The following is a 24166-nucleotide window of genomic DNA, read 5'->3' on the forward strand; positions in this document are numbered from 1 at the left end:
GGTAAAGTCCCCATGTGCCAAAGGGTGAGTGGTCTATGGCCAAGTGAAGATGGTTGAGGAAATGTTTTTGTCTTTATGCTACACTCTACTAGAGGGGCTCTCTTGTCCTGATGATTACCAAAGATCAGTGGCGAAAAACTCATTCAACTCTACTTTCTCTCTCTCTCTCTCTACCTCTATATCTCCTCCAACCATGGGCTTGGGACAGAAATTAATTTTAGTGGCAATCACCATGCTATTCTCAAAATAACTACTTCCCTGCTAAGGACCAAGGCTTTTTTCTTTGTCACATTTATCTTCCTGTGTTCTCCATCTCTCAGGAGATTATCCTAGAGGTTTCCTTAGTTCTTATACAAATTGGCCTCTGATAGACCTACCCTCCCAATTCTGTTATTTAGACTCATTCTAGGACCCCAGATGCAAGTGGCCTCAAGGGACCAGCATCATCTCCATAAGATCTACAAATGAAAACCTGGGTTAGGGTACTTTGTGTACAGCTTCCCAGCTCCTCATTACTGGGATTCTTCCTTCCCCTATCTATCCCAGAAAAAAATGTACTCCCTCGCAAACAATTCTGATGACATTATTCAAAGTGAAGTATTAATAGAACTTAAAATAGCAGGTTTTGATTTTTTGTTTTTACCTTAAAGAAGCATTTACAGAAAAGTGAAACTCACAAAATGGTATATGACAGACGACTTTTATAAGGAAAAGGCCAATGGCCCTGTGCTCCCTTCTACCAGTTTTCCTGGGGAATCCTGTGGAAATTCCTAGGACTCCCTCGAGCTGCACTTTGCAAGATTTACTGTGCAAACAATGACCAGAATCTTAATAAAATACAGATTCTGATTCAAGAAAAAGGGATGGGGGCCCTAGCTTCTGCCTTTCAAACAAGCTCCCAAATGATGCTAAAATAGACAACCTCCTCTGAGTAGCCAGGCTGTGGAGTCCAGCTTTAGAACAGTTGCTAAGTCTTGACTCTTCTCTAAGAGATTTACTTTGGGAGAAGAGTTAATGACCACATCTTTGGTTATAAAACAGACAATTTGAGTGAAGGAATTATTATAGGAAAGAAGAAAACCAAGCCTAGTCCACCTAAAGCTACTGGTCTCATGAACTCAGGTTTATACAGAGCTGCAATGAGAGGCCACACAGAAGATTAGACATGGATTATTTCACCAAACTAAGGAAAACAGAGAGCTATCACCGAGTTCTGTGCAGGGGTGGAGTGTAGGTGAAATTTAAACACAAATTTAGGCCTATTTTTGATAGGCTCATAGCAAAGTAAGATTGTATAAAGGGTCTAGACTGCCAAACGGACCCCTGGTCCTGTTTCCTTTGGCCCTATAGCGTGAAGACAGATGCAGAAGGTTGTGGTTTGAGGCTGCTTTCTTTTGTTAAAGCGACTTCGATCCTGCATGCAAGAGTGGGACATTTTATTTTTACTGACAGAAATCTTTTTTTTTTTCTTTTTAGGGCTGTGCACACAGCATATGGAAGTTCCCAGGCTAGGGGTCAAATCAGAGTTACAGCTGCCGGCCTATGCCACAACCGCATCAATGCCGGATCCCCACACAACCCATTTAGCAAGGCCAGGGATCGAACCTTCATCTCTATGGATGCCAGTTGGGTTCGTTTCCACTGTGCCACAACAGGAACTCCCCATTCTTACTGACAGAATTTCAAATAGCCATACTCACTCAAGAAGGGGGTTAGTGTGACACTTTAAAAACTCCAGCATGTTCTTGGGTTAGTTCTGTAGACCTGGCTTTATCTATGCATGTTATTCCAGCCTGATGAATGGCCAGGCAGATTTTACTTTCCCAGTCCAAACTATTTTTCACTTTCTCAGTTTGTAAGTGATAGAAATCCAACTAAATTTAAGCCAAAAAGGAGAGGAGGGTACTTTTCTGGCTAATCGAAACTGAGAAAGAAGTAGCTTTGGATATAACTGTTACATCTGGAATGGATGGGCAACGGGATCCTACCTGTACAGCACAGGGGGATGTATGTGATTGGGTTGCTTTGTTGTAAAACAGAACTTGATGAATCATTGTAAATCAACTATACTTTAATAATAATAATAAAAAGTATCTTCGGGAATAACTGGGTCTGCTGCCCTCACACATTATCATTAAGGCTTAAATTTTCTCCATTTCTCAGTTTTACTTGCCTCTTCATTGACTATATTTAAGTAAGGCTTTTTCACAGAGTCAAGATGACCAAAAAGTATTTCTTGTCCCCAGTAATTTTCAACTGAAAAAAAAAAAAGGAAAGACTCACATTGGTTTAAGATAGGCTTGAAGTCAATCTCCCAGTCAAGTGCTACACACATGAGGATGGACAGAGAATGGGGAAATGATGATTTACAGGGAAAGCTGAAGCTCTGAATTAGAAGATGGGAGAAGTTGCTCTATTCAAGTGCAAATCAGATGTCCTTTACCGCCTTTCCACCGCCCTGAAATCATGTCCTGTAGGAGGCACTGCCTTCCTCTACTCATCAGATCAGCCTTGATCACTTTGACTTCAGTTCTGATTTCCAAAGATGAGAAAGTAAAAACTAAGTTAAGAAGATTTTCAGCTTTTATGTTTTGGGGTCTTCTTTTTTCTTTTTAGGGCCACACCTGAGGCATACAGAAGTTCCATGGCTAGGGGTCAAATCAAAACTGCAGCTGCCAGCCTGCACCACAGCCACAGCAACTCAGGATTCAAGCCACACTTGTGACCTATACCACACTCATGGCAGTGCCAGATCCTTAACCCACCGAACAGGGTAGGGAATCAAACTCACATCCTCATGAATACTAGGTTCATAACCCGCTGAGCCACCATGGGAACTCCTGTTTTGGAGTCTTTTAAAGAAAACTTATTGTAAATAATTACAAACTTACAGAAAAGTTGCAAAAATATAAGAGAAAATTTCCACATATGCTTTCCTTGGAGTCATCTGTTAATTAATATTTTTTAAATATCAGGCTCTTATCTATAACATAGTGTGTTGTAAAGTATTATTCCCATTCAAGAAGCAATTAAGATGTCATAATTGAAAACTTTAAGAATCTGTATTTTTTAAGACATTCATAAAATAAAGTAGATTTTCATTCAAAAGGCATATATGCTTAAGCACCACAGAGAATATAAAAATAAAGCCAATGACTCATATAAAAAGAGGAAAAAGGAAAATGTAAAAGTGTATAAACTGTACATCCCAAGATGTATGATATATGGGGGGTGTAGGTGTGCTCTTTAGTCTGGATAAGATGTTGAATTCTTACTGTGGGGGAAGTGACAGGCAATTCTGAAAGAGACCATTTCCAGAAGATGGTGGCAATATAGTCAAATAAATTCTATACTCGGAGAAAATTATAGTCTCGGTAATGTCAAATCATTCCTTCCTAATCACTGCTAATCACAAGAGATCCAGAAGGCATTAGCTCAGTCCTTGGGGCCACAGTTGAAACCACTGGCCAAATTAAATTGACCTTATTCCTAAGACAAAGATTTTTTGAATTAAGGCAGTGGATAGGGAGTTTCCTTCATGGCCCAGTGGTTGGTGAAACCAACTAGAATCCATGAGGATGCAGGTTCAATCCCTGGCCTCACTCAATGGGTTAAGGATCCGGTGTTGCCGTGAGCTGTGTTGAAGGTCACAGATGTGGTTCTGATCTGACATTGCTGTGGCTGTGGCATGGGCTGGCAGCTGTAGCTCCCATTGGACCCATAGCCTGGGAACTTCCACATGCTTCAGGTGCTGCCCTAAAAAAAGCAAAAAAAAAAAAAAAAAAGGCAGTGGATAAAGTAAAGTGGTGTGTGTGTGTGTGTGTGAATATTTAGGAGCACTATGGGATTTTCTGTAGCTTACTTCTCATCTTGAAAGTTTTTATTAATAATTGAAAACTTAGATGCTCGCATGTAATTAGATCCTCCACAAGGCTATATTTCCAGATTTTAGCTGCCATTTCAGCAGGCATAATTTCTTATGATGTTTCAAGAAGGAAAGACCCTTCCAAGTGGCTATTACCACGTAAAAACAAGTTTTTAAGCTAACACTGAAAAATCAAAAAAAGTACTAGCAGCTCACGAGTCAAAAGTGATTTTTTTGTCTTATTTACCAGTAATTACCAACACCTTCCTTTACTAACAGGATGGCTTAATAAACCAGAAGTTTATTTATTTATTTATTTTTTTAACCAGAAGTTTATTTTTTCACAGTTCATCTGGAGGCTGGAAATCTGAACTGAAAGTGTCAGCAAGGCTGGTTAATTCACAGAGGCTCTGAGGTAAAAACTTCCATGCTTCTTTCCTAGATCCTGGTAGTTGTAGGAAATTCTCAGAAGTCCTTGACTAATGGGTGAATCATTCCTATCTCTGGTTCCTAGTCCACAATGCCTTCTCTATATTTATCTCTGTGTCCTCTTCTCTTCTTCTTCTTTTTTTTTTTTTTGTCTTTTTTGCCTTTTCTAGGGCTGCACCCACGGCATATGGAGGTTCCCAGGCTAGGGGTCTAATCGGAGCTGTAGCCGCTGGCCTACACCACAGCCACAGCAACGACAAATCCTTAACCCACTGAACAAGGCCAGGGATCGAACCAGCAACTTCATGGTTTCTAGTCAGATTCGTTAACCACTGAGCCACGACGGGAACTCCCTCCTCTCCTCTTATACGGACACCATAACTGGAGATAGGGCCCACCTTAATCCAGTCATGGTGCCCTTATAAGAAAAGGAGAGGACACAGAGATAACTGTGGTCACTGCTGTGGTGCAGGGTTTGATCTCTGGCCCAGGAACTTCCATATGCTTCAGGCCACCCCCCCCAAAAAAATATTGAAAAATAAAATTTGAATTATTAGTGTGTAAAAACCTATTTGGAACATATGTTTTCTTATATACTGACAATACAACAAAGAAATACAAGTCCTGGATATTAGGATCATGTTACATTGCTATGTAACTATAAAAATGTTCTGATCAACCAGTGTGTCATTTTCTTAGAACTCCCCCATTACATGTCACTGTAGATGACGGTGTTATGAGCCAGTAGCAGCAGAGATGAAAGAGATGCGAGGGATTCTGACTGAATTTTGACAATATATAAATCAGGACGTCATGGAGTGAGAAGGAAAGAAAACATAAGGTTGACTCCAAAGAAAATTTGATTTGATATGAGCTGAAAGGAGGCAAACAATGAAAGAGTAACTAAGGGGGAAAACTTGGGTAGGTAAGGATTCGGTTTTGGACACACTTGTTCCATAAACCCATAAACTCCAAGTGAAGATGCCACGGAAACAGTTGCATATGTGTGTTTGGATTTCAAAGGAAAGTTCCAAGATGTAATCATTCAAGTGTTGTTAGGATTTAAATCCATGAGACTTAAAGAGATTACCAAGGAAATAAGTGTAACTATTTCTATATCTTCTTAACAATAATGATTATTTTTAATAACATAGATCATAACTTATCATATGTGCTTATGGGAATTAATGCAAATCATTTTTTCCACAAGTTCTTGTGTCCACACTCCATTTTGTTTAGAACTTGGCATTCACAAGCCTTCTTTTGTTACCATTCAACACCAGGGATCTGCTGGCAGATCTTTTGTTACCATTCAACACCTGGCAGAGGTCACGACAATGAATGAGCTTGTTGCTAATCCTTTAAATTATTTCCATAGAAATTTAATGGTACAGATCAATAGAGAAAGTTATTAAAAGGCAACTTGGGAGAATAAAGAGGCAAATAAACATCCTGTTGATCAGTGAACATTAAAGAGTCTTCTCATTCAGTAATTTGCTTGCTTTAGGACCTACCTAGGAAATACTCCATCCTATTTTTCAGTGCTTAAAATATTTGATTATTTGACAAAATAAACACATTGTCTATGCTTTGACTAGAACGTTTTATATATATATATACTTATATATATGTATATATATATATTTTTTTCACAACATATGGAGGTTTCCAGGCTAAAGGGCAAATCGGAGCTGTAGCTGCTGGCCTACACCACAGCCACAGCAACAAGGGATCAGAGCCGTGTCTGTGACCTACACCACAGCTCAGGGCAACTCCGGATCCTTAACCCACTGAGTGAGGCCAGGGATCAAATCTGCGTCCTCATGGACACTAGTCAGATTTGTTTCCGCTGAGCCATGACAGGAACTCGAAAATGTTGTATATATTTCATTCAAGTGTATTGTCAAAGCTAAAAATTCCAGTTTCAAGAGTTTTTATAAATAATTCATTTATCCAATATTTACTGAAAGCATAGAGTGCTCTAGGATGGGGATTCAACAATGAAAACATGGACAAAAATCACAACTGTCCTAAAGCTTAAAGTCTAGCAAAGAGACTGACAATAAAATAAATAAGTAATTTTATAGTATATTAGTAACATGGGAAAAATAAAATCAAGGAAGGAGGATTTGGAATAAGTTGGTGACTACATTTTTAAATGGGAAGTTAGGCAAGTCTCACTGAGAAGGTGGTATTTGAGCAAAGACCCACCTTTGCTCAAAGGTAAAGTGAGCCATGCCAGTGTCTAGAAAAGAGAACTCGGCCAGCAATTGGTCAGACATCTCTTATACATCCCTGTGATGCTCTGGGCCTCATTCGTGTCTTGCTCCAGTTCTGGGTGGACTCTCACTGATTTCATTTCTTTCCTTCTGCCCCAGTGCTTCCTGTTGTTATTGCTGCAGACCCTTGGGCACCTAAACCCACAGATGTGCAAGCTGAAAGTGCAAGGGAACTAACACCCACAGGAATAAACTTCCAATTCCAGGGGTTCATAAGCACCAGATCAGTTCTGTGAGTTAGAGGTTGGGTAGACCTTTTTTTCCCTGGCTTGGTATGCCTGCCTGAGAAAAACATGAACCAATTTTTCTGTGGAAAACATTCAGGGGATTCATATGTTTTAATGGTGCAGGATGAATTTTAAGTTTTCTTCCTTGCCTCAAGGGCATAACACTAGATATGTACTATACAGAAGAACGATCCTTCACTCTTCAGTCAATGAAAACAGACTCTGGACCAGTAAAAACAGAGAAGGAGACTTTTTCACTAGTTACTAATGTTCTTAAAGAAGGCTTAAATTTCCCTAAGTTATAGAATTCTAGGGAATCTGCAAGCCAAGATCCTAGCCAGCCAATATCCTGTGAATTAAAGACAGTCACCCAGATCTTCATAGACTAAAAGACCAAGACAAGGGAATTAAATTAAAGAAAAAGAAAGGGAGAAATAGGAGATGTTATGTGGGAAAAGAAAATTAACATTTATGTGGCTTCTACTATCTGCAAGCCTTTTTATACACATTATTTACTTCAGCATAGACAGCTGTGAAGTCAAAGAAGCAGGACCTCTCCAAGCACTGCCAAATTTGTAAGTAGGACTTCCTGACTCTGAAGCTCATGTTCTTTGCACTAAAATGGGAGGTATAAGAAAGAAAAAATTTATTCTATTCCCAAGAGTCCTGAATTACTTACTAATAACAACATGGTTACAATATATATGTATATATATGGTATGTATACCATACACATGCACATATATATGCCAAAACCACATTCCATGTGTCCTGAAACAGGCCAAACAATATGAAGTCTAATTATGTCACTCCTTCATGCAATTGCTCTTAGCCATTGTTACTGATTCAGATTTAATTGCCCTGCATTTTCCATTGGCAGCTGCATCATCGTGGCTATCAGGGATTAGACAACCTATATCTGCCCAACAAGTTATAAACACATATTTATCGACGCACTCAAACAAAAGGACAAGATCTGATTTGCCAATGGCATGCCAACCTAAGCAATTCACTAATGTAAGTTCGGAATCACAAAACCTCTTCTTGACTTGAGAAATTTCCAATAGATCCCGCTGTCTTCCTGTACCTGTTGTTTTGGAGTGAAGAGCTTCTTACCAAGGCAGTTAAAAGGAAAGCAATTTTGGTGCAAAGAATAATGTGTAATCCAGTGTTTCACGTGTTTTCATCAGTTTAGCCACAAAGATGTCAATCATACACCCAAGCCTAAATTAAATATCCATAATCTCAACAAATAGCTGACCTCTCAAAGAGAAGAGACAGTCTTTCATTCATTGAATTAGTCTTTTCATTGAATGCCCCTTTTTTTCCCAGGTAATCTCCTATATGTTGCAGATGCAGAAGTGAATGGAATATAAACCTACTTGTCCTCCTGGAAAAAGATTTACATTATAGCAAGGAAAACTGAAACTAATGATTACGCAAATAGTTACATAATCACAAATGTGATATATGAAGTGAATTTAATGAGTATAAGTGAGTGTACATACAAAAGCATTACCTGACTTAATCTAAGTATCATAGCAGGCTCCTAGAAGAAGTGATGCTTTAATTGAGTTCTAAAGGACAAGTGGGTGCCAGGTAAATAAAGAGGAAGGAAAGTTCAAGCAGAGCTCGGGGAGAAGTACTAAGTGGAAGCATGGAATGCTCAGGAATTAGAAAGAATTCCAGTGAGGCTCATGAAGGTTGAGAGGGGATGCGCTTGAGACAGAGGTTATGGAAGATCTTGTGGATTGTGAGAAGCATTCCAGACTATTTTAAAGGCAGTCCCATGCCATTAAAGATGCGAGGCAAGTAATCATATTTGTTTGTTAAAAGATTACTCTGGATGCTATATGGAGTATAAAGTAGAAGAACCAAAAAAAATATTTTGTAAGAATTTAGAAAAGAGATGATGATGGTTTGGACTATAGTAAGAGCAGTTGAAGTGAAAAAAGGTAGGTGGGTTTATTATTTTATGTGTGTGTGTGTGTGTGTGTGTGTGTGTCTTTTTTTTTTTTTTTATGGCCGTGCCCATGGCATATGGAGGTTCCCAGGGTAGGGGTCGAATTGGAGCTGTAGCTGTGAGCCCACACCACAGCCACAGCAATGTGGGATCTGAACCATGTCTGCGACCTACAACATAGCTCATGGCAAAGTCGGATCCTTAACCCACTGAGTGAGGCCAGGGATTGAACCTGTGTCCTCATGGATACTAGTCAGATTCCCACTGAGCCACAATGAGAACTCCTGGTGGGTTTATAAACAGGATTTAGTTTTTGACTCAGTATGACGGTCAGGAAGAAATGGGTCTAAGATTATTCTCATGATTCTAACTTGAGAAAAATTAAGAAATTGTTGTGCTAATTATGAAAATGGAAGAGATTCCAAGATGCACACATTTGGAATGATGTATCATTGGTTCAAACCTTGGGAATAATGAATTTTAGATACTGTGTGATAGTGTGGGTAGCTCTTGAGAAGGCAGATGGGTGAACTGGCTGAAGATATTAATCGTAGGACAAGGTGAGCATCTCCAGATGTGCTTAGGAAGAGAACTTAGATGGAAACAAAGCCCCCTCTCAATTATTGAATGATGACAACAGGACACACACATAACCAAAGGATATATCATTAATAGATATCCTTTGTGATGTGGGCCCTCAAGTTAACTTTAACTTTCCTTACCAATCTTTTCCACCTATAGGTAAGTAGCTTCCTTGTGTTTTAGTCCTACTCAGATAAGATTTGAGCCATCTTGTTAGTGGGAATGAAGAAGTGAAGCAATATTGCTAAGAAATTTATCTCCCTAAGAAACAGTAAAGGCTAAAATTTTAAGTATAAAAGAATATATATTAGATGAATATTTCACATTATAAACAGAAACCAGAGGCGAATATCAAGAAAACAGAGTTCATTGAGTATAAATTCTCAACACTGACCTAGCAGTATATAAAGTATTTTAAAAATGCTTGCTACACATCAGGTTTATGATTAATCAAGGGTAATGATGCATAGATGAAATATATTTAAGTATTAAGTGGCACAAATTTCAAAACCAACATATGCTCAAACATTTGAACCATCATTTGATAGACTGTGTTGTATCTACATCTGAGGATACAGAAATGAATAAAATATTAGTTTCATTATAGAAAGTTAATTTTGAGGGGAAAACAGAGGAACATCAAACAATTACAAGTGTAATCAATATGCATTTCCATGGGAACATGTAAATTAAATCAATGAAGTTGGTGGGGGGTTGGGATATTGGTTGAGGTTGATGTTAAAACGTGCATGCGCTAAATGGGAAATACCGGAAGGATTTTACAAGTGTAAGGCAGCATGACAAAAGAATGGAAGAATGAAAGATTGTGGTGGGCTCAGAGACTGATATATGGCGTATGGAGGGAATTGATAGAAGATTCTGGAATGATGGATTGGAGTTTAGCGCTATGGGTGTTATCCTATAGGTAATGAGGGAGGACATGACCCATTCCCAAGATGGAGGTGAGTCATATTCTGGCATGAGACCTAGATCTGGATATTAGTTGAACAGAATGTTACCTAAGTCATTGCAAGACTATGACAAATTGTGTTCAAAAGAGAACACAACTGCTCGACATTAGTAAAGCTAAATCTATCAAGTGTGAACCGTAAGTACTCCGCGTGACGACAAGAGTATCACAAGGCAAGTGGGTTTCAGGAATGGGTGCATAACAAAAAGCAGGAGTAGTGTAAAATTTAGGGTCCAAAGGCCTGGGGAAACCAAAGATTTGTTTAATTGGCCTCTGGCTAGGACATGTATGAGTTGGCCTGATTAAAAAGAATATAGACATCAGGAGGCATGTATGGTTGTTGAAGAAGAGGCTGGCATAATCAGAAGATATTTTAGAAGAATTGCACTGGGGTATGATGAAAGATGGAGGAGAGATAAAGTAAAAAGAGATCATGAGAGTGTTCTCTGTTCTTTTGTCGAAGTGAAAGTTCTGTCTCTTAGAAAGAATTTGTAAGTGGGCCTCAGCACCATGTTGGTTGTTGTCCAGGGCCTCCTGCCTTAGTCACCTTTAAGTTTTAGCCCAAAAGCCTGTGTCTGGAAATCAATACAGAAGGAGCTAAGTTGTAGGCTCAAGTCTATTTAGGAGTCTACTAAGAAATTTCCTGAAGTTCTCAACTCTCCATTTCCATTATTTCCACACGCCACGAATCCTGACTTTTTATACAGGATTATGCACCACAGTATAGCAGAAAGAACTTGAGCTCTGACCACATGTTTTTAAAATGATTGATGAAATTATCTTGTGACAGAAGATGTCTGTCCAAAGGAAAAAAAATTATATGGCTTAAGTATCTGCACTTCGAGCTGCAATCGCTTCCGCAGAGAGGTTCTGCAGACTGGTCACTGCTTTTTAATGATTCCATTGACGTCAGATGGTGTCTAGTACAACCAGCTATTTTCGTATCAATTGAAAATACAGCAGCTATCTCTCTTCTGAATTTGATCACGGAGCAACAATGAAACGCATGCCACTGCCATAAGGTAGATGAACAGGCACTTCTGGGTTATGTTAGAGAGAATATGAGTTTTTCTCAAGCTGCCCTGGAGCAATGGTTGCAGTTGTCAATTGTACAAATCACTGGGTGCTTTTTCTTAATCTATTTGCAAGGAAAGAAGAAAGGGAATATTTCGTTCTGCTGATCTGAGAGTAACCACAAGAAAGCTAAGCATAGTACACAGTCTTCAGGAGAACAGCAAGATTATCAATGCTGGGCAAGGAAGCGAGCAAGTGTAAAATGGTTCATGTCCTTTTCTCCATCTTAATGTTGATTCCCTTGATGAAAAAGAAAGTGGATGATCAGGTTCAGGGCCAAGAAGTTTTTCTGGGTCCCAGGACTCTGAGGGGCACTTTCCGTGACTTTGAGACTATGACTCCCGAAATTAATCTGAATATAACCAATTGGATGTATTCTTATGCAGATGTTACTGAAAAATATCTCCTGATATTACCAGACAGTAATCTCTGGAGTATAAAACCTTACATATAAGCACACAGCAGCAGCAGGACGACCATTGTTTCTCAGCAGAACCCTCAGAGTAGCTTTGAACATATTTTCATGGGCTTTCATATTTTGAGTAGAAATAAAGCAAACAGTGATCAACAAACATCACATGAAACGTGTTCAAGAAATGTCCCTTGACCACAATAACAGAGGTCATGTAGCAGATGTTTAAATCTCCCTATATAAAATCAGTTTCTTGTATATAGAATTTTGTTGGTTTCAGAAGGTATGAACTCATTATTTTCAAAAATATGAGGGTGAGGAGGGGAGAAATAAATATTCAAATTCAAACCCATAAATATCAAACTCAAAATCATCAACTTTTTGTGACGACCTTGCTTTCCTAGATAAGTACAGACATTTCAGCAAGACCCTTTATTTGCTGGTCTGTATTATATGATGGCACTTTATAAATTCTGAATTTTAAATTGCATATGATAATATCAGCTCCCAAATGTCAGGCATCATGATGAATTGGCTTTTCAACTTTTCAAGCCATTCGCTTTCTTTGCCTCCAAAATGTCAAATGTAAAGTTTCCTGATAACAAAGCTGTGCAAGGCATGTTATTATTTTTTTTGCAGCAATCATAATGTTTAATGGACAATCCTTCCAAAGCTTGTTTTATATGTAAAAGCCTATGTTCTTTGCCTGATATTCTAATTGTTCAGACTGAGTCACTTTTTAAGTAAGTTAATCAATAAAATCCAACCCCCCAATATAGTAAACTTGAAATGATTGATTTCTTCTACTTCTATTGTACTAAAATTTGTGTTAAAACTGTTGATCCAATGCTTAATTAATCTCTTATTTTTAATTTGTCATTTGTTCCAGACACACAGATGTTCATTTGCCCTTTTGGAAAGTGGAGGTAGCACAGCTAAAAAAAGAATTTCAAGGCTCATGAATTTTTCTTCACTAACATCTTAATCTAGCAAAACTGACATAAGAATTGCACCTTGTATTTCATGGAATGTTTTTATGAAGAAATATTGAAAACTGGACTATTATGCCTTTTTATGTTCATCAAAGCTCAAATGAAACACTCATTATCAAAAGATACAGAAATTAACTCACACACTCATTCATTCAGTACGTATTTATTCATAGAATAGCTACCAGGTTCCATGCATTAGGCTAGGTAAGAAATGCAAGGATAAATAAAGCACAATTTCTGGCTTGGAGGAGTTGGAATTTAAGGTGGGAATAGGCTATACCATAGCCATGGACAGTAGGAGCTCATAGGTCCAAGGCTACTCATGCCTTCCTTCTGGACATGACTTTGAAATTAAGTTCCTAAACTTCTAAAAATGAATATTATGCAACAATTCTTGAAAAATTTACCTAAACTATAATCTAACATAGCTCTGAAGGACATCCTTTCTTTGCTGAGGTCACATTCCCAGTCCTCTTTACTGTTGTACTCAGCAATGCCTCCCCTATAACCTAAATCAGGGCACCATGCCCTTATATGTTCCAAAACACACACAAACACAGGTTTCCTAACATTAAATTAATTGCATGTATTGCTCCATTTTCAGCAAATTACTTCTCCATTTTCTATTTTATCTCAGGAAAACAAGTCGGCCTTCCAGTCAGTGCTAATTGTCCCAAGCTTGTCTTTTTTTGTGGAGGGACCATCCAACTCTCAGATGGCTTGACTAACAAGAAAAAAATGTCAACACAGAAGTCTCAAAAACCCTTCCTCCGTACTGGCAACAGGAGAGAATAAATATAGTCATATTATATATGCATCAAATAGCTCTGGAAAAATACACAAGAAGATGGTAACATCGTCTGCCTCCAGGATTGGGACTTGAATGGCTTAGAGGCGGTGATTGTAAGAACATTCTCACTGAATGCATTTGTAAGCCTTTTAGACATGCTAAATGTGCATCCATTTCCTATTTAAACACACACACACATACACACACACTAGTGGGTTTGGTTGAGAATAGAAAATTCTCAGGCCCACTAAACAGAATATTCACACATAGTTTCAAGACCTTTCATTGATCTCGCTCTCCTCTAAACCAGAGGTCCCGAAACGCTTTATGATTTTCTCTCCCTGATCAAGCCAGCATTCTTTTCCTCATTCTATTTTCCTTTCCTGCAATATCTTTTTTTAGCATCCTAAATGCCTACAATTGCCAGCTCTACATTTGCCCCCACCCCCACCTGCTCCCGCCTCATGCCCAAAGTAGTTCAAAGTCTCTGGGAAGCTGCCTTTGTGAATTAAGTCAGGGGAACAATATTGTGTAGAATCTGCTGGTGACATATGAACACATTTCCCCCTCTCTGTGCTTCTGCCCCTGTGCTCCATGTAGAAATTTTATTCCTTATAAAATAAAACCAAGTGGATGTATTAAAAATATATGAAACTTTGTGAATTCTCATCTACCTCTCTCTATGATGACCTGTGATCTCAGATGAGGCCACAGATCTGTGAGCCTCCCAGATGCAAAGGTGACATAAAAGCATGCATTGTTGGAGTTCCTATTGTGGCTTAGCAGGTTAAGGACCCAACCTTGTCTCTGGGAGGATATGTGTTCCATCCCTGGTCTCACTCAGTGGGCTAAGAATCCAGTGTTGCTGCAAGCTTCGTTGGCCACTGACGTGGCTTGGATCCCTTTTTGCTGTGGCTGTGGTATAGGCCATCAGCTGCAGTTTTCTTTCAAACCCTGGCCTGGGAACTTCCATATGTGACAGGTGTAGCTGCAAAAAAAAAAAAACGCATTGCCTTGAAAGTGAAAATGGTCAGCCTCATTCAGCTGTCCCCAAGATGTCAAAAGGGAAGGATGTGCTCTTCCTGCTGGTTAAGGACTTCTTGAAGTCACATAACTTATTCCTCATCTCTGGCAACCAGTGAGTAACCTAAGAAAGTATTTTCTTCCTTCCTTCAATGGAAAAAAAAAAAAAAAGACCTACTTTTTTCTCCCTGAAGTTCCTTTTATAGAGGATATACTGCTATCTTTGCCTGATTGAATCCAGGTACTTAACTATAATATCTAAAATGACATTTTAAATGAAATATGAGTCATATATTTCAAGAAAGAAGTGCCTTTCTTTTAAGTGATACTCTATTTTGAGTGAATGCCATAGATAGCAGATCTAGAATATGGAGTAAATCTGTTACAATAATCCTCAAAAAAAGAGAAAATATTGCCGTTGATAGGATTCATGACTATGCTACCTTTTCAAATCCCATTCTGAAAGAAAACAAGCATACTCATTGTTCTCTTTTCTAAGGGTATGAAGCGGTGTCTTTTCTTAGAATTTAGTCTGCTCCTAGGAAATTAAGGACAATATAATTTTATCCTAAACTGGGTTTGGTGTATTTAACTGTTAAACCTCTTAACAGGACATACAGTAAGGCGTTTATGTAGAATGTCTTGAGGGAGCTTCTGTTGTGGCACAGCAGAAATAAATCTGACTGGCATACATGAGGATCCGGTGTTGCTATGAGTTGTAGTGTGGGTCACAGATGTGATTCTGATCCCACGTTGCTGTGGCTGTGGTGTAGGCCAGCAGCTGTAGCTCCGATTCGACCCCTAGCATAGGAACTTCCATATGCCGTGGGTATGGCCCTAAAAAGCAAAAAAATAAAAATAAAAAAGAATGTCTTGGAGTTCCCACTGTAGCGCAGTGGAAACAAATCTGACTAGGAACCGTAAGGTTGTGGGTTCAATCCCTGGCCTCACTCAGTGGGTTAAGGATCTGGTGTTGCCATGAGCTGTGGTGTAGGTCGCAGACACGGCTCAGGTCCTGCATTGCTGTCACTGTGATGTAGGCCAGCAGCTGTAGCTCCGATTTGAACCCTAGCCTCGAACCTCCATATGCCACAGGAGCAGCCCTAAAAAGCAAAAAAAAAAAAAAAAAAAAAAAGAATGTCTTGATCACTCGCTTAAAATAGGTGTGTATTTTTATATCTTGTTTCTCCAAATATGCTACATGATCCTTGAGAAAGAGAGCCAAATCTTATTTAATCCACAGTATCTGGCTCAGTGTCTGACAAATAATAAGCCTTCAAGAAATGGTTGAATAATAACTTGAGAGACTAGAGTTGAGAAACCACACGGAGAGAGCAAGACGCAGCCTGGAGAAGAAACATTTGGGCTAGTATGAATAAACCATTTCCTCAAGGATTAGTATCCTCAAAAGGAAAATCAATTGACTGTAAATAAATAAATAAACTTAAGATATTTTGCTTTACTTATGGAGGAAAATGGTCCATCTGCTTTGAAAATTGAAAATGATTATTTATAAAATACGTGTAATGAATTCAAAGGAAAAGTAAACTTATGTAGTTCTCAAATTATAATCAATCAAAGCAAGGGCTCTAAGGAGGAAAAAGAATGAAAAAGGAAAGATAAGAGGGGGAAAAGCAGGGTAGGTTAAGGGAGAAAATTAATGAAGGGACTAAGAGGCAAGACTGCGCAGGACAGAAGTGAGAATACAAAGGGGTGGATGTTTCCAAGATGTTGGCTGGTTGTTCATTTTACTTATTTGCCTTATGAAACCCAGAGTAAATTATTCTTAATCAGCTTAGTCAGCAATTTGATACTTTATATGATAGTTATTACCTTTCTTTAGTGATGAATGAATCAATTGACTGCTGTTCAGTGTTCATGTGCTTGACCATTGAATGGTTTGCTCTGCAGTTTGCCACTGAAATACAGTAACTGAGAAACATAGCCTGGTGTTCCTATGAAATCACCCCGAGAATTGGCCTATCCTGAAAACTAGCTGGCCATGATCCCTGTCTGGATTCTGCCCCAGAAGAATAGACAGCCTCAACATTTTTCTCAATGAGAAAAGGAGTATCAATTGAAGAGTGTTACCCTAATAACAATAATACCTAGCACTCCTTAGATAACTGCCATGTACTCACTCATAGATGCTGGGATTCACCTTTTACATTCATCATCACTTTCACTGAAAACAGGCCATGGGCCAAAGGCAGCCCTGTGCGGGTATGGCGCCTACAAAACCTGCTACATGCAACCACAACTGCTGTCCAGCTATGCTGTTTAGTGGAATTTGAACTTGAAAAGTTCATCTTGGGAATAAGTGATAAAGAGAGGTTTGTCTCTCCGTATTTGAGAGCCGAGAAGCCAGTAAAATTGTATGGAACTGAGAAGGGATTGGATGAAGTAGAAAAGAGAATGAAGCTGCCAAAAAAAATGTCCCTAGTGATGTCTACAGGTTAATTTGAATTTGTTCATGTGTATGTGATACATACTCTGATACACTTCAGGAAAGTCTTCTTTTCACACAAAATTACCTTGTATGGGAGTTTATTTTTTGTTGATCCATTTTGTGAAGGGGGCTGCGTTTGTGTGTGTGTGTGTGTGTGTGTGTGTGTGTGTGTGTGTATGGAAAATATCTATGTCTTATCTTAGAGTATTGGAGAGGAACAAAATTCAAGACAGCAATTCGGTTCACAAAATCAGAGCCACCTGGTGTAAGCAGGTGTCCAAAGTCAGAGGTGACCATGAGATCAAGGCCCTCTGGCAATCTTGGAAAGGGCTCTGGTCATCCACAGTCCAGGGTGTGGGGCCCAAATCAATCCCCTTTAGAGCTGAAGGGATGGGGAGAACTCCAGATACACAGTACATAAATATTTGCTTTAAACAAAGTACTTTCCCTACAACTAAGTTATTACAGTAACCACAGGCAAAAGTTTTGTTCATCTGTTGCCTATTAGAAGGCTAAAGTTCTTCATGTTGATTAAATCTCCTGAATAAAAGCAAGATTTCTGCTTTCCTGTAAGAACTTTGTTTTTAAATTAGGTTGTCCCTAGAGAACTAAGGCAACATGTTAAATATGTAATTGTTTCTCTGCAGCTTCAGCATTTATTTCTCTTAAACTCCCAGAGACCTGGGCTAAGGTAGTGCAAAGGCACCAATATTTGGTGGTCAAAGGACTTGTTTGATTGTCTCTGATAAAACATTTCTATAAAGACCTCATTTGAATTTTCTATAAAATGGTCATTGAAGACTTTGCGCATTTTGTTTTTCCCTGTCCATGGCAGAGATGACATTTGCTCATCAGACTTTTAGCGGTACTCTACTACCCAGAAAAAGACTACATTTCCAAGCCAACCCTATCTTCTTACATGATGTGACATGTGACTAGATTCTAGCCAACAAAATAGATGAGGAAGTGTTCTGTGAGACATCTGGAAAGTTTTCATAAATGGAAAGGGACAAATAATTTGGGGAGCTTACTTCTTGCTGACAGCCTGAAACTCAGATGTGATGGTGAGTGCTCCAGCAGCCATCTTAGACCAAAAGATAGGAACCTGGAGAATGATGGATTAGAAAATAGGAGCTTGGGTCCTTGGTGGCAGTATGAGGAGTTATCAAACAAGCTTGGGATTCATTACATCTGACCTTCCTTTACATAAATAGCTGCTAATTGTTTAAACTATTTTTATTTGGGTCTCTCAATTTTACACAGCAATTCTAACTGCCTATCTCTTATATAAGGATATGTATTATCAGTTTCTTGTAGAGTTATTGCCAGGAAAGACTGATGGGTTTACTTCATATCTCATTGCCTTTGCTTTCTTTTGGCCCAGTCTACCATGAAGAGCAGAGTTGGATTTCGTGGCTGTTTGCAGTAATGTCTCTTGCCCCAGGGTGTTGGTATAATGATTTCCATCCCTTCTCTCCACCCTCAGCCTAACCAATTCCCATATCCCCTAGCAGTTTACCTCCATTTGAATAGTTCACTTGAATATTTTTATAAACTTCCTTAAAAATGTTTTTTAAAAAACATAATCATAGGATTTAGTATATTCTGCTGACTAGGTGAAAATGCCTTTTAAAAAGGAATAATACAGGAAAGGCAATAGTATAGGAAAGGACAACTGTGATTTAAATCACTGATATTTAAATCCTAAAACTACTTGGGTTTTTTTTGAGGGGGGAGGGGTTTAGCTAAACTCACAGCATATGGAAGTTCCCCAGGCCCAGATCAAATCCGAGCCACAGCTTTGACCTACACCACAGCAATGGCAACAATGCCAGATCCTTAACCCACTGCGCTAGGCCAGGGATTGAACACATACCACCTCAGAGAAAACATGGGTTCCTTAACCCACTGCACCACAATAGCGACTCCTAGTTAGTCTTTCTCAGTTGAAAAAAATCAAAGCCAAAGACTACGTCGATCTATATCTATATCTATTTATGTATACACAATTCATATTATAAATAAATATAGTTCTTATGCTGTTGCTTCCTTTGTATACATGGAACTCGGTATTCCAACACAGGCGACTTACAGGTATGAAATTAATCAGTGTTGGATGTGAACTTCTATGATAACAGTTAATGAGGGGCATATCCAGGATCTAAATCCAAGACTTTCTGCATCCAAAGCCTCTGTCCTCTGTTCATACTACTTCCTATGTGTGGAAAATTATTATTTCTAAGGCACAGTCTCCAGAAAAAGCTAATCTGCTAAGAGCCATCATTCCCTTTCCTCTTGAAAGTTTTTCTTTTTTTAAATTTTATGGCTGCACCCACAGCATATGAAGTTCCCAGGCCAGGGACTGAATCCAAGCCACAACTAAGGCACCACCAGAACCTTTAACCCACATCACCAGGTGGAGGATCAAACCTGAGCCTCCTCAGTGACCAGAGCTGCTGCAGTCTGGTTCTAAACCTAGTGTGTCACAGCAGGAGCTCTCATGAGATTTTTTTTTTTTTAATTAGAAGAAATAGAAAATAAAGCTACACAAATCCCACAGTTGCACATTTGTCTCTAATCTGATGCGTGAGTGTCTTGACTTTACGTCGACACACCTCCTGTCCCTCTTCTACCTGTTCTTCCTCTTCCTCCAAGATGTGGTGGAAATTTCTCAGATCTTCAGGGATTTGCCATAGGTATAAACACATTGGAGAGAAGTATGGGGTGATTTTCACCACATTATATAAATAAATGCAGAAAATAGAAGCCTTATTTTTATCGGAACATAGTTCTGACTGCAGTCTCTCTTGTGAGTGGATAAAGCTGTGCTCACAGTCGACGATTTTGGTAAACTTGCTATCAATAGAAGAAAGCCCTCTTTCCTCCCAACAATCTCCTATTTAAATACAAAGATTTCCTCAAGCGGATTATTTGGAAAACATAACTCAATAGAGTATGTTTTTTTGCTAAGAAATGTCCTGAAAGAACCTTTTAAAATCCCAGAGAGAGAATTGCCTTAACCTCTCCTGGACAAATGTTCTAGTTTCCAGAAGTGTACTGGTCCCCTCTCTTCACTCCCCAGTCAGTACTTGCCTTAGAATAGTAACCATGTTTGCATCCATTGGTCCCCACTATTGACTCTTCTAGGGCATGGACTATAGCAGGGTGCCAGGAAGCCATAGAGAGGTGATTCAACAAATACAAAAATAAAATGAGTTGCTAATTTAAGTCCCTCTTGCCAATTTCCTGTTCTTCACAGAGAGATCTGTTCATGCCCACACGTAAGCTATTCTTTTATTTGAAGATTTGCAGTCCTCTCTGCACTCTTCTCTCCCAGCTATTCGTGTTTGTTTTATTATGTTATTCTTTTCTAGTTTGATGTGGTTCTTGGTCTTTTGACTGCTCCCTTCCCTTTATGAGTGGGGAACTAACTCTTCATTGATAAATCAAGAGCAGTTCCAACAGCAATGACATTGATTAACCAAGAGTAATTCTACCAGCAATGACACTAGGGCATGCTAATTAGAATGTCACAGAAGATTCGGCAGGCTGGCATAGATGGCTCTCCCCCGGGAGACCCAGTGTCATTGCTGAGCCCTGGACTCCATGATACACTTGACATCCTCTTACATGGCAAGTGTAAGGCATGAGATTTTGTTATTAATCAATTATTCTAATTAAGAAAGATTAGTATAATTAGTCCTTAAGTGGACTGCCAATTTCCAAAGAATTTAAATACCACTAAACATAATAGAAAAAATCATGGTGCAATTTTTTTTTTTCAAAATCTACAAAGTATTTCAAGATCTCACATAAAGCATTTTGCCCAGTTTCTGGAATATAGTAACTTCTCAAAAATGGAATCAATTTTATATTAAAGGGGATTGTTATGCTTAGACATGCCAATAACAAAGGATAAATAAAACATAAAAGCAAAGTTATAGGAACTGCCATCGAGCTCCTTATAGGTCAGAGGCAGGAGAGGATTTCTTCTAATAGCAAAACTCACAGAAGCTAAAGCTCCTAGGAATCAGTCTGTCCTCTACCTCGTGTTCCAATTCCCACCTCCATTCCCAAACACAATCTTACTCCCTTGCCAGTCTCATTAAACAAATAGTCTTTAATCTCCTAAGTATGCCTTCCAGAATTCAGTGGATAACAAAATAGGTAAATTCATATCTGAAACTAAATTTACAGCCTAGTATAGAAAGTGTGCATTGCGAATCTGAGATGAATATTAACAGGTAGGAAGTTTATTAGGGAGTGTTCCTGGGATCAACAGTGGGGAGAGAAAAGGAATCAGTATTGGAAAGAGGGAGAATTGGGGTTATGATGCATTCAAATCAAGCCCTCAGCCAATCCCATTGGAAGATACAAATTTAGCTGGGAGTCTCTAAGAGTTGTTTCAAGTTGGGTCAACAGGTCCGCACATTGCTTTCCCAAGTCAACTGGTCAGCTGAGTAAGCTGCCCTGGAAAAGGGTTATGGAGTTAAATGAGATTGGTTCTCTGCAGTCGAGACAATCCTCAAAGAAGCAGAGAGCTCTCAGCAGATTGGGAATAAATCTTCTGTGTGTGTGTGTGTGTGTGTGTGTGTGTGTGTGTTTTAATTTTTTTATTACTCAAATGAATTTATCACATCTGTAGTTTTATAATGATCATAACAATCTAATTTCACAGGATTTCCATCCCACAGCCCAGGCACATCCCCCCACCCCCTAAACTGTCTCCTCTGGAGACCATAAGTTTTTCAATGTCTGTGAGTTAGCATCTGTTCTGCAAAGAAGTTCCATCTGTCCTTTTTTCAGATTCCATATGTCAGTAAAAGCATTTGATGTTGGTGTCTCTTTGTATGGCTGACTTCACTTAGCATGATAGTTTCTAGGTCCATCCATGTTGCTAAAAATGCTGGTATTTCGTTCTTTTTGGTGGCTGAGTAATATTCCATTGTGTATATGTACCACCTCTTCTGGATCCACTCCTCTGTCAATGGACATTTAGGTTGATTCCATGTCTTGGCTATTGTAAATAGTGCTGCAGTGAACATTGGAGTACATGTGTCTTTGCGAGTCATGGTTTTCTCTGGATAGATGCCCAGGAGTGGGATTGCTGGGTCAAATGGTAGTTCTATGTTTAGTTTTCTGAGGAATCTCCATACTGCTTTCCACAGTGGTTGCACCAATTGACAATTCCACCAACAGTGTACTAGGGTTCCTTTTTCTCCACACCCTCTCCAGCACTTATTGTTTGTAGACTTTTGGATGATGGCCCTTCTGGCTGGTGTAAGGTGATACCTCATCGTGGTTTTGATTTGCATTTCTCTAATAATGAGTGACACTGAACATCGTTTCATGTGTTTCTCGGCCATCTGTATGTCTTCTTTGGAGAACTCTCTGTTTAGATCTTCTGCCCATTTTTTAATAGGCTTGTATGTTTTTTTGGTATGGAGCTGCATAAGGTGTTTATAAATTTTGGAGATGAATCCCTTGTCAGTCGATTCACTTGCAAAGATTTTTTCCCATTCTGTGGGTTGTCTTTTCGTGTTGTTTAGGGTTTCCTTTGCTGTGCAGAAACTTTTTAAGTTTAATTAGGTCCCATTTGTTTATTTTTCTTTTTATTGTCAATACTCTGATAGGTGGATCTGAGAAGATGTTGCTGTCGTTTATGTCAGAGAGTGTTTGGCCTATGTTTTCCTCTAGGAGTTTGATAGTGTCTGGTCTTATATCTAGGTCTTTAATCCATTTGGAGTTTATTTTTGTGTATGGTGTTATGGAGTGTTCTAATTTCATTCTTTTCCATGTGGCTGTCCAGTTTTCCCAGCACCACTTATTGAACAAGCTGTCCTTTCTCCATTGTATATTCTTGCCTCCTTTGTCATAGATTAGTTGGCTGTAAGTGCATGGGTTTAATTCTGGGCTTTCTATCCTGTTCCACTGATCTATATTTCTGTCTTTGTGCCAGTACCATGCAGTTTTGACGACTGTTGCTTTGTAGTATAGTCTGAAGTCCAGGAGACTGATTCCTCCAGCTCCATTTTTCAATCCTCTCAATAGACGTGGAAAAAGCCTTTGACAAAATCCAACACCCATTTCCGATAAAAACCCTTCAGAAAGTGGGCATAACCAGAACCTACCTCGACATGATAAAGGCCATATATGACAAACCCACAGCGAACATCATTCTCAATGGTGAAAAGCTGAAAGAATTCCCACTGAGATCAGGAACAAGACAAGGATGTCCGCTCTCACCACTACTCTTCAACATAGTTCTGGGAGTCCTAGCCACAGCAATCAGAGAAGTAAAAGAAATAAAAGGAATCCAAATTGGAAAGGAAGAAGTAAAACTATCTCTATTTGCAGATGACATGATACTATACCTAGAGAATCCTAAAGACTCTACCAGAAAACTGTTAGAGCTTATCCACGAATTTGACAAAGTTGCAGGATACAAAATCAATAAACAGAAATTGATAGTGTTTCTATATACTAACAATGAAAAAGCAGAAAAAGGAAATTAGGGAAGCAATCCTGTTTACCATCGCATCCAAAAGAATAAAGTACCTAGAAGTAAACCTACCTAAAGAAACAAAAGACCTGTACTCTGAAAACTGCAGGCCACTGATGAAAGAAATCAAAGATGACACAAAGAGATGGAAAGATATACCATGCTCATGGATTGGAAGAGTTAATATTATCAAAATGACTATACTACCCAAGGCAATCTACAGATTCAATGCAATCCCTATCAAATTACCAAGGACATTTTTCACAGAACTTGAACAAAATATTTTAAAGTTTGTATGGAAGTACAAAAGACCCAGAATAGCCAAAGACATCCTGAAAAAGGGAATAAATATTCTATCCTGAAGGGAGATCAAAGTGGCACAGACCAGCCTCCACACAGTGTATACATTTTCTTCATTTAAGTTTTCCAAAGTTGATTGGTATTTTTAGAATCATCTTTCCTTGGTTTATGCATGTGCACAATATATTGATGTCTCCTGATTGGTATTATAACTACCACTTCTAAGTAATAAAAATATTATAACTTTGTGGATGGTAAAATTTGAAAGCACCAAATGGGTTGTTATGTTCATACCTCCTTTTGCAAATA

Source organism: Phacochoerus africanus, chromosome 1, assembly GCF_016906955.1.
Source record: "Phacochoerus africanus isolate WHEZ1 chromosome 1, ROS_Pafr_v1, whole genome shotgun sequence".
NCBI lineage: Eukaryota > Metazoa > Chordata > Mammalia > Artiodactyla > Suidae > Phacochoerus > Phacochoerus africanus.